Source organism: Calonectris borealis, chromosome W, assembly GCF_964195595.1.
Source record: "Calonectris borealis chromosome W, bCalBor7.hap1.2, whole genome shotgun sequence".
Taxonomy (NCBI): domain Eukaryota; kingdom Metazoa; phylum Chordata; class Aves; order Procellariiformes; family Procellariidae; genus Calonectris; species Calonectris borealis.
Window position 1 is genome coordinate 11,164,598 of NC_134351.1, and position 11,916 is coordinate 11,176,513.

Below are 11,916 nucleotides of genomic sequence, written 5' to 3' on the forward strand. Positions count from 1 at the left end.
GTGTGTTTGTAGGTATGTAGATAAATTGTGTATCTTGGAAGCATTGTTAGACTCCAGTGAGCAGTAACCACGGAAACGGAACAACCTTATAAGGAAGGAACGGAACAGTGAAGAGACATGAGATTCTTTGGTTGAAATGATGTAGATGGGTTAGGAATGCTTTATGAATAGATAGGCCGGACATTCAGTAGATAAAAGAGCCTTGAAACTTGGTACTCTACGTAAATTAGATAGAGAAGCTAACCTTGTAGGGTTGATAGGGAAGGTATACTGGAATAAGCTAGCTTGTTACAAGTGAAAAACACGTAAACCAAGCCAAGGGAAAGACGGAGCATGCGTAAAGACTGAGTTCAACCAGAGGGCACTGTGATGAAGACTATCGACGACCACCAGAGGACCCCGAAAGACCACCGAAGAGCACAAGGGCGCATGCGTCAGAGATTTTTGCATATGTTAATGAATTCCGGGAAATGACATGAATATTTAGATTATTTCTCGGAAATGTAATGAATATGTATACTCCAATTGCATTTAACCCCTATGGTTAAGTGATTTGGCACGCACACTAGGTGGAGCGATCCCCTGTGCGTCCAGCGCTGCAATAAAGAATACCTGCTTTCTAAAACTCTAAATTGAGTCTTAGAGAGTTTGTCAGAGACTTCTTCGTTTCAGATTGGCAACCCAGATGGGACCTCCTCTGCTTGCCTGCGGGACCCGCTGAGAGAAAGGACTCCCTTGGGTACCCCCGGAGACTTCTCTGGAGGGACTCCTCGCCTCATCCGGATCACCGCAGGAGCAGACAAAGGACTATCTATTGGATAAAGGTATTCTTTAACTCCTTAACTTTTGGGATTGGCCAATTTGGGCTCTCCATAAGATGTAGGCAGAGGGTCCTACGCAGGACGGCGTATACCGAGGCGCTAGCACCTTAGTGGTATACATTGGTTTTGGTTTTGGTTTTGGTGCACCCTAGTTAGGAAGTATATGGAATTATCTGTATACTGTTGCTCGTTATGATTTTGGTACTCTAAGTGAGTTTTGGGGTATACTGGGGTATACTATTGTTCATAATGATTTGTTATTGCAATAAGAGAATTTTGTTATTCTTTGTGTAAGAATTTTGTGTGTATTATAATGGGCGGTAAGCAGAGTGGAGGTATCTTGAAGAAGAGTCCATTAGGATGTATATTAGCCCATTGGAAAGAAATTGGGGATCCACCAGGCGGGAGCGTGAATAAGAGAACTTTGATAAAATATTGTAATCAATGGTGGCCATTGTATAAGTTGGAAGATGAAGAAAAATGGCCTTTTAATGGAACTTTGAACTATAACACCTTATTACAATTAATGTTATTCTTGAGGAGAGAAAGAAAATGGGATGAAGTAATGTATGCAGATATGTTTTTCACTTTGCGAAACCATCCGGAGTGGCAGAAGGAGTGTGGTATAAATTTAGCACCTCAAGACCCTTTTGTATTGGCATTAGAAAAGGAACGACAGAAGGATCAGGGAAAGTTGAAGCGGTGTTGTTCAGCATGTAGCATTGGGCAGAGATGTTTGAGAACAAAGGAACAAGATAAAGAGGAAGAACTGGAAATGTTGATAGCGTCTCGAGCTAGGTTGCTAGAAAGGGGGGCAGAGGGGGGTGTTGACTCATCTCCGGAGGAACAAAGGCGGCAGGGGTGCATTACCCATTCAAGCTCCTTTACGGGAGGCTGTGGGACCGGAAGGTCCAGTAGTAGTTAAAGTCCCCTTTACAATCACAGATTTGAATAATTGGAGACAAGCAGCGGGCAATTATCGAGATAACCCTGAAAAGACAGCCCGAGCTTTTGAAATGTTAATAAAAACTCAAGATCCAGATTGGAGTGATTTAAATGCTGTGATGGGAGAGGTGTTTGACTCCACAGATATGGATATGATAAAACGAGCTATAAGAAATCATGTACAGGGCCAAATATCTACAGGGGTCCTGCAAGGGACAGTAGAAGATCACTTTCCCCTTGACAAACCTGCCTGGGACCCGAATATTCCTGCAAATAGGGCCAGGTTAGAGCGATATCGACAATTAATATTGTTTGATATTAGAACTGCTATTCCGAAAGCTATAAATTGGTCTAAGTTGTATGAGATAAAACAAGATCGGAAAGAAAACCCCACCGATTTTTTGAACAGAGTAAAAGAGGCAGCTAGAAAATATACAACTTTAAATGTGGAATCTGATGAAGGGCAATGACAGTTAGTTCCTTTGTTTATGGCACAATCCTCTGATGACATTAGAAAGAAATTGCAAAAGTTACAGGATGAGGATGCCCAAAACTTGGGAAAAATGTTGAATGTAGCATGGACAGTATATCGAAACAGAGAACAAACCAAAGATAAGGTGAATGCCTGGTTAGTAGCAGTTCTTGAAGGAGGAAATCGGAGAAATGGGAGACCTTTTAGAGTGAATGGCAGAGGAAAAGCTATGAAAGATCAAAGAGATTTTTGACCACCTTTACGGTAAGATCAGTGTGCCTTTTGTAAAGAACAGGGACATTGGAGAAATGAGTGTCCAAAGTTGCAAAGAATTAAGCCCTCCACCATTGCGGAGGTCGAGTGATGGGGACCTGGGGAATCTATCCTAGCGGATCCACTGGTTAAAATGAAGCTAGGAAAGCGGAGTAAAGAGGTTGAATTTTTGGTAGACATGGGTGCCTCTTACTCTGTATTAAACCAAGAATTAATACCTGTGGATGAGGATTTTGTGACTGTGATAGGAGCTACTGGCCAACAAGAGAAAGCTCTCTTTTTACAGCCGCTTAAATATAAGTTAGGAAAACAAATAGGGATACATAAGTTTTTGTATATGCCAAATTCTCCAAAATCCCTATTGGGGCGAGATTTAATAGAACAATTGGGAGCAGAAATAACATTCAAAAGGGATAGAATGGAATTTAAAATCAAAAATGAACAATTAACTAAAGTCTTAAGTCTGGCTCTAATACAAGCTGAAAAAAACAAAACAAATACCCCAAGAAATTTTAGATCAGGTATATCCAGGGGTGTGGGCCTCCGGGATACCTGGGAAAGCCAAAAATGCAGCACCAATAAAGACAGAATTAAAGCCAGGGGCTGGCCCAGTTAGAATTAAACAGTATCCATTGAGGCTAGAAGATCGAAAGGGAATAAAAGAAATAATTGATAATTTCTTGCAATTCGGACTACTTGTGGAATGTGAATCAGAGTATAACACTCCTATTTTACCTGTGAAAAAGCCGGATGGCAAAAGTTACAGATTGGTTCAAGATTTGAGATCAATAAACAAAATTGTAGAAGATTTGCACCCTGTGGTAGCGAATCCTTATACATTGCTAACTAAATTAAAGAATAGTCAGATATGGTTTACCGTACTGGATTTAAAGGATGCCTTTTTCTGTCTGGCTTTGGCAAAAGAAAGCCAAAAATTATTTGCATTTGAGTGGGAAAATCCCGATACAGGGAGAAAGACCCAATTAACCTGGACAGTGTTACCCCAAGGATTCAAGAATAGTCCTACTATCTTTGGTAATCAATTAGCACGAGAGATTGAAGCTTGGAATCCCCCATCACAAGATGGCACTCTATTACAATATGTAGATGATCTTTTAATTGCTACAGAAACAGAAAAAGAATGTGTGCAATGGACTGTAAGTTTGCTTAACTTTTTGGGATTACGCGGATATCGAGTCTCTCAACAGAAAGCTCAGCTGATACAATCACAAGTGACATATCTCGGATTTGAAATCTCGGGAGGACAAAGAGAACTCGGAGCGGAACGAAAAGAAGCTATTTGCCGCACACCAGAACCTAGGACGGTAAAAGAACTCAGAACCTTTCTTGGAATGACAGTTTTTGCAGGTCAACCATTGGAAGAAAAGTGGAAGGGACCGTTCCAGGTGTTGCTGACGACCTTTACTGCAATCAAGATCAAGGAGCAGACACCCTGGATACACCATACTCGTGTGAAGAAAGCTCCCCCTGGAGAATGGACTTCTGAGAGGACAGGACCATTAAAGTTGAAACTCTCTCGAATGCAGTAAATTACACTTGGGACTTTGACGTATTATACACTGATATTAGCTTTTGAGTAAGGAATAGATTCCTGGATTCATTACACTAGAATAAAGAAAGTGCCTCCTAAACTGTGGACATCTATACCTAAGGGACCATTGAAATTAACTTTAAGGCGTACCTGATGAGTCACTAGAGAAGCTGCTGAATTATTTGTAACATTTAAAATTTCATTTTAAAAGGGAGATCAAATTAGCTGGGAAATTGTAAATTCAAGGGCAGAAAATGTGGAACCTGTTGATATTAGCTATGACGATCAGTAAAGCTGAACCCCAATTTTTACTGCCAAAATGGGGTAACAATCAAAATCTCGTCCTAGCAATAGGATGAGAGGAAATGGCCTCAAGTTGCGCCAAGGGAGGTTTAGATTGGACATTAGGAGAAATTTCTTTACTGAAAGAGTGGTCATGCCTTGGAACAGTCTGCCCAGGGAAGTGGTGGAGACACCATCCCTGGAGGTATTTAAAAGACGTGTAGATGAGGCGCTTAGGGACATGGTTTAGTGGACATGGTGTGTTGGGTTGACGGTTGGACACGATGATCTTAGAGGTCTTTTCCAACCTGTATGATTCTATGATTCTATGATTCTATTCATTTAGACTTTTGTTGCAGTCGGAAATAGAATGTGTATCTACATGAAGATTATATTCACAAAGTACGACTGAAGTCAAGGCTCTGATGCATCTGACAGAAGTAGTGGGTCAAGATTGTGCTGCAAATATGTATATATTATTCCATGCGTGTGGTTACTTGTGTGTTTGTTATCATCACTGTCCAGTATCATATGAAGGCAGTTAAATAAATTCAGTGCTTTCCTACTGTGTAAGTGATTGGGGATCATCCTTACACTCACCAAGACTATACTGGAAGTATTCATTTGTGTCATTTTTAAGGTGGCAATGTCCTAGCCTGGATCCTATGAGGGAAACCTTCACTTCAATTGAACACTAAGTAGAATTACTTTTTGTGTGTTGCTACACATGTTAATGCCCACCTTCAGAGCATGTCACCAACCCTCCATAGCCCGATGCTCTCTCCACCAGCAGTGAGAACTGATCAGTGCTGGTAACACTTAAAGAGAGGCAGAGATACAGCTCCAGAAATGCGTGCTCTTCTCCCACAGTAGTATCTTTAGACTGAGTACCTGCTGCTGTAAATACCACTTAAGATTTCCTCTGCTAGGGAATACACACACCAGGTTCCCCGTCACCCCCGTGCTGTACCGCTCTCTGGCATGCCCCGCGGCCCGTTCCCCGCTGTGCCCCCGGGGCCACCATGCAGAGCAGCCGGCAGCCCCCAGCACTCCCGCGAGCCTAACGCTGAGCAAACCAGTGGCACGCAACGCTCCTTCACGCTGCTCGGGGCTGGTGCAGCGCAACGCCTGCCTGCTGCACGGGGGGCACAGAAGAGGAGAACAGGTCTGTCTGCAGTGATTGCAGCCAGACCCCACCCTCATTCAGCAAAAGATACCCCATTTCTTGCTCCAGATAACAATTCAAGTACCACTGAGGATAAAACATGCTCTTCCTTTTCTCATTGTACCGATGGCACAGAAGCTGATTATCACCATCCTTTGATCTAAAACATACTGCATTCTCCATACCCACTTTCTCTCACATACATATGGATTAAGCACTGGAACAGGCTGCCCAGGGAAGTGGTTGAGTCACCATCCCTGGAGGTATTTAAAAGACGTGTAGACATGTAGGCGCCTAGGGACATGGTTTAGTGGTGGACTTGGCAGTGTTAGGTTAATGGTTGGACTCGATGATCTTAAGGGTCTTTTCCAACCTAAATGATTCTATGATTCTATGATTCTATATCTGGGAACTTTTAGCCCGAGAAGTAACCAACATGTCTTCTTTTTGTATCGCAGCAGAGAATTCAGTGGGAGGAATGTACAGTTCTTGTCTCCTAGAAATACCAACTCCTCTGGAATTGATAAAAAACTACACTGTGTTTCACAGTTTTGACATCCAGTTAACCTATAATAGTATTTATAGTCTGGGACAAGCAACAAAATCCAAGGAGAGAGGGATCTCTGGAGAGAGAGTCTTAGAGAGTTTGTCAGAGACTTCTTCGTTTCACAGTGGTGTTGTCATCAGGAAGATATTCTTTTATAGTGCTGGAGGTGAGTCTGTGGGAGGATAGATCTTCTCAGCCAGACAGACTAGATTACCTCTAAAAAAAACCCCAAAACAAAACTACAAACCAAAATAAAAAAAACACAAACAACAAAACAAACAAACCACCCCCCAAAAAAAAAACCCAAAACACAACACACACCCACCACCACAAACAGGTATAGGTCAACTTTACTCTATTTAATCTAAATGCAAACAAAAATGAGTGTTCAGTCTGGATGCCCATGCAGACTGGATATCAACTGCAGGAACCTGTTATGGGAAATGAATAGCAGTTCTGGCCTGTGCAAAACAGTTTGATGTTGGCTAAGATGGAAGTGACCGTCAGAATGACTTTTTGTGCACTGTTCTGGAATGGGCTGAAACGAAGAAGTTCCTAACAAACACTTTAAGACTCAATTTGGAGTTTTAGAAAGCAGGTATTCTTTATTGCAGCGCTGGACGCACAGGGGATCGCTCCACCTAGTGTGCGTGCCAAATCACTTAACCATAGGGGTTAAATACAATTAGAGTATACATATTCATTACATTTCCGAGAAATAATCTAAATATTCATGTCATTTCCCGGAATTCATTAACATATGCAAAAATCTCTGACGCATGCGCCCTTGTGCTCTTCGGTGGTCTTTCGGGGTCCTCTGGTGGTCGTCGATAGTCTTCATCACAGTGCCCTCTGGTTGAACTCAGTCTTTACGCATGCTCCGTCTTTCCCTTGGCTTGGTTTACGTGTTTTTCACTTGTAACAAGCTAGCTTATTCCAGTATACCTTCCCTATCAACCCTACAAGGTTAGCTTCTCTATCTAATTTACGTAGAGTACCAAGTTTCAAGGCTCTTTTATCTACTGAATGTCCGGCCTATCTATTCATAAAGCATTCCTAACCCATCTACATCATTTCAACCAAAGAATCTCATGTCTCTTCACTGTTCCTTTCTTAACAATGCTTCCAAGATACACAATTTATCTGCATACCTACAGACACAACACCTGCTAGTTACCTAACTTTTAAGCAACAAATCTTAACAAACTGTATCCACTACATCAATTTCCCCCTTTGAGACTCATGATGTTAAGCATCATGAGTCTCACATAATTCACCTATAGACATTTGGTCTACAAAAAGACATACATTGTATCATAGAACGAGTAATTATAACTAGGATGATGATCAGTATTGCAAATATGAACAACTGTCTAAGCCAATCATAATTGGGAAGCCACGAGAACAGCCAAGAAAGATCTAATCCTTCTCTTTCCTTAGATCCAGATGCCAAGTTCTTCAATTGTTGAATTTTTTTCTCAATTAACTGCGAATTATCACTCAGGTTAAAACAACACATACCCTTGAATTCCTCACAACCATGATTATGTCTTAGAAGTAAATAACCAATTGCAGCCCTGTTCTCAAGAGTGGCTTCTCTTATTTGAGTCACTTCCATGCCAATAGCTGAAAGTGCCTGAGAGGTATAATTTATATCTGTAACTAGAGCACAGGTAATTCTTCTTATGGTGTGGTAATTCATAGCTACCCCAACTCCAGGCACTAGGATAGCTGCAGCTGACATTTCACTTGGGCTGTATAAGATGATTTGAGAGTCACAATCTTCTGATACCTGGTGTACACTTCTTTTAACTCATTCACTATGTTCTAAGTCTTTCTTATTTATCAGCTACAGAGTCATCCTCCTGATTGAACACGGACCTCCTGTTATATTTGCTGGAATATAAGAATATGCCAATCGCCCACATAATAAAAACCATCCAAGGGGTAATTTAGTATGAGCCCATGCATAACTCTCAAGTTGGGTAGAGTTACACCTCAAAGGGGGTTGTAAGCGTGTTAAATTTTCGCATCCAAAAGGGCAATTTACAAATTCGACACATTGTTTGGCTGGAAGTGTTCCTCGTACCTTAATTCTTAACATCCCTCTCTCCTTGGATTTTGTTGCTTGTCCCAGACTATAAATACTATTATAGGTTAACTGGATGTCAAAACTGTGAAACACAGTGTAGTTTTTTATCAATTCCAGAGGAGTTGGTATTTCTAGGAGACAAGAACTGTACATTCCTCCCACTGAATTCTCTGCTGCGATACAAAAAGAAGACATGTTGGTTACTTCTCGGGCTAAAAGTTCCCAGATATTTTGATTATTATCCCATTTTGGCAGTAAAAATTGGGGTTCAGCTTTACTGATCGTCATAGCTAATATCAACAGGTTCCACATTTTCTGCCCTTGAATTTACAATTTCCCAGCTAATTTGATCTCCCTTTTAAAATGAAATTTTAAATGTTACAAATAATTCAGCAGCTTCTCTAGTGACTCATCAGGTACGCCTTAAAGTTAATTTCAATGGTCCCTTAGGTATAGATGTCCACAGTTTAGGAGGCACTTTCTTTATTCTAGTGTAATGAATCCAGGAATCTATTCCTTACTCAAAAGCTAATATCAGTGTATAATACGTCAAAGTCCCAAGTGTAATTTACTGCATTCGAGAGAGTTTCAACTTTAATGGTCCTGTCCTCTCAGAAGTCCATTCTCCAGGGGGAGCTTTCTTCACACGAGTATGGTGTATCCAGGGTGTCTGCTCCTTGATCTTGATTGCAGTAAAGGTCGTCAGCAACACCTGGAACGGTCCCTTCCACTTTTCTTCCAATGGTTGACCTGCAAAAACTGTCATTCCAAGAAAGGTTCTGAGTTCTTTTACCGTCCTAGGTTCTGGTGTGCGGCAAATAGCTTCTTTTCGTTCCGCTCCGAGTTCTCTTTGTCCTCCCGAGATTTCAAATCCGAGATATGTCACTTGTGATTGTATCAGCTGAGCTTTCTGTTGAGAGACTCGATATCCGCGTAATCCCAAAAAGTTAAGCAAACTTACAGTCCATTGCACACATTCTTTTTCTGTTTCTGTAGCAATTAAAAGATCATCTACATATTGTAATAGAGTGCCATCTTGTGATGGGGGATTCCAAGCTTCAATCTCTCGTGCTAATTGATTACCAAAGATAGTAGGACTATTCTTGAATCCTTGGGGTAACACTGTCCAGGTTAATTGGGTCTTTCTCCCTGTATCGGGATTTTCCCACTCAAATGCAAATAATTTTTGGCTTTCTTTTGCCAAAGCCAGACAGAAAAAGGCATCCTTTAAATCCAGTACGGTAAACCATATCTGACTATTCTTTAATTTAGTTAGCAATGTATAAGGATTCGCTACCACAGGGTGCAAATCTTCTACAATTTTGTTTATTGATCTCAAATCTTGAACCAATCTGTAACTTTTGCCATCCGGCTTTTTCACAGGTAAAATAGGAGTGTTATACTCTGATTCACATTCCACAAGTAGTCCGAATTGCAAGAAATTATCAATTATTTCTTTTATTCCCTTTCGATCTTCTAGCCTCAATGGATACTGTTTAATTCTAACTGGGCCAGCCCCTGGCTTTAATTCTGTCTTTATTGGTGCTGCATTTTTGGCTTTCCCAGGTATCCCGGAGGCCCACACCCCTGGATATACCTGATCTAAAATTTCTTGGGGTATTTGTTTTGTTTTTTTCAGCTTGTATTAGAGCCAGACTTAAGACTTTAGTTAATTGTTCATTTTTGATTTTAAATTCCATTCTATCCCTTTTGAATGTTATTTCTGCTCCCAATTGTTCTATTAAATCTCGCCCCAATAGGGATTTTGGAGAATTTGGCATATACAAAAACTTATGTATCCCTATTTGTTTTCCTAACTTATATTTAAGCGGCTGTAAAAAGAGAGCTTTCTCTTGTTGGCCAGTAGCTCCTATCACAGTCACAAAATCCTCATCCACAGGTATTAATTCTTGGTTTAATACAGAGTAAGAGGCACCCATGTCTACCAAAAATTCAACCTCTTTACTCCGCTTTCCTAGCTTCATTTTAACCAGTGGATCCGCTAGGATAGATTCCCCAGGTCCCCATCACTCGACCTCCGCAATGGTGGAGGGCTTAATTCTTTGCAACTTTGGACACTCATTTCTCCAATGTCCCTGTTCTTTACAAAAGGCACACTGATCTTACCGTAAAGGTGGTCAAAAATCTCTTTGATCTTTCATAGCTTTTCCTCTGCCATTCACTCTAAAAGGTCTCCCATTTCTCCGATTTCCTCCTTCAAGAACTGCTACTAACCAGGCATTCACCTTATCTTTGGTTTGTTCTCTGTTTCGATATACTGTCCATGCTACATTCAACATTTTTCCCAAGTTTTGGGCATCCTCATCCTGTAACTTTTGCAATTTCTTTCTAATGTCATCAGAGGATTGTGCCATAAACAAAGGAACTAACTGTCATTGCCCTTCATCAGATTCCACATTTAAAGTTGTATATTTTCTAGCTGCCTCTTTTACTCTGTTCAAAAAATCGGTGGGGTTTTCTTTCCGATCTTGTTTTATCTCATACAACTTAGACCAATTTATAGCTTTCGGAATAGCAGTTCTAATATCAAACAATATTAATTGTCGATATCGCTCTAACCTGGCCCTATTTGCAGGAATATTCGGGTCCCAGGCAGGTTTGTCAAGGGGAAAGTGATCTTCTACTGTCCCTTGCAGGACCCCTGTAGATATTTGGCCCTGTACATGATTTCTTATAGCTCGTTTTATCATATCCATATCTGTGGAGTCAAACACCTCTCCCATCACAGCATTTAAATCACTCCAATCTGGATCTTGAGTTTTTATTAACATTTCAAAAGCTCGGGCTGTCTTTTCAGGGTTATCTCGATAATTGCCCGCTGCTTGTCTCCAATTATTCAAATCTGTGATTGTAAAGGGGACTTTAACTACTACTGGACCTTCCGGTCCCACAGCCTCCCGTAAAGGAGCTTGAATGGGTAATGCACCCCTGCCGCCTTTGTTCCTCCGGAGATGAGTCAACACCCCCCTCTGCCCCCCTTTCTAGCAACCTAGCTCGAGACGCTATCAACATTTCCAGTTCTTCCTCTTTATCTTGTTCCTTTGTTCTCAAACATCTCTGCCCAATGCTACATGCTGAACAACACCGCTTCAACTTTCCCTGATCCTTCTGTCGTTCCTTTTCTAATGCCAATACAAAAGGGTCTTGAGGTGCTAAATTTATACCACACTCCTTCTGCCACTCCGGATGGTTTCGCAAAGTGAAAAACATATCTGCATACATTACTTCATCCCATTTTCTTTCTCTCCTCAAGAATAACATTAATTGTAATAAGGTGTTATAGTTCAAAGTTCCATTAAAAGGCCATTTTTCTTCATCTTCCAACTTATACAATGGCCACCATTGATTACAATATTTTATCAAAGTTCTCTTATTCACGCTCCCGCCTGGTGGATCCCCAATTTCTTTCCAATGGGCTAATATACATCCTAATGGACTCTTCTTCAAGATACCTCCACTCTGCTTACCGCCCATTATAATACACACAAAATTCTTACACAAAGAATAACAAAATTCTCTTATTGCAATAACAAATCATTATGAACAATAGTATACCCCAGTATACCCCAAAACTCACTTAGAGTACCAAAATCATAACGAGCAACAGTATACAGATAATTCCATATACTTCCTAACTAGGGTGCACCAAAACCAAAACCAAAACCAATGTATACCACTAAGGTGCTAGCGCCTCGGTATACGCCGTCCTGCGTAGGACCCTCTGCCTACATCTTATGGAGAGCCCA

General features: G+C 41.0%; 1 protein-coding gene across 1 annotated transcript in view; it reads right to left on the bottom strand.

Moving 5' to 3' along the window:
- Nucleotides 1-11,916, bottom strand: part of LOC142074915 (amyloid-beta A4 precursor protein-binding family A member 1-like) — a 278,116-nt gene that overhangs the window by 226,300 nt on the left and 39,900 nt on the right. The window lies entirely within an intron of this gene.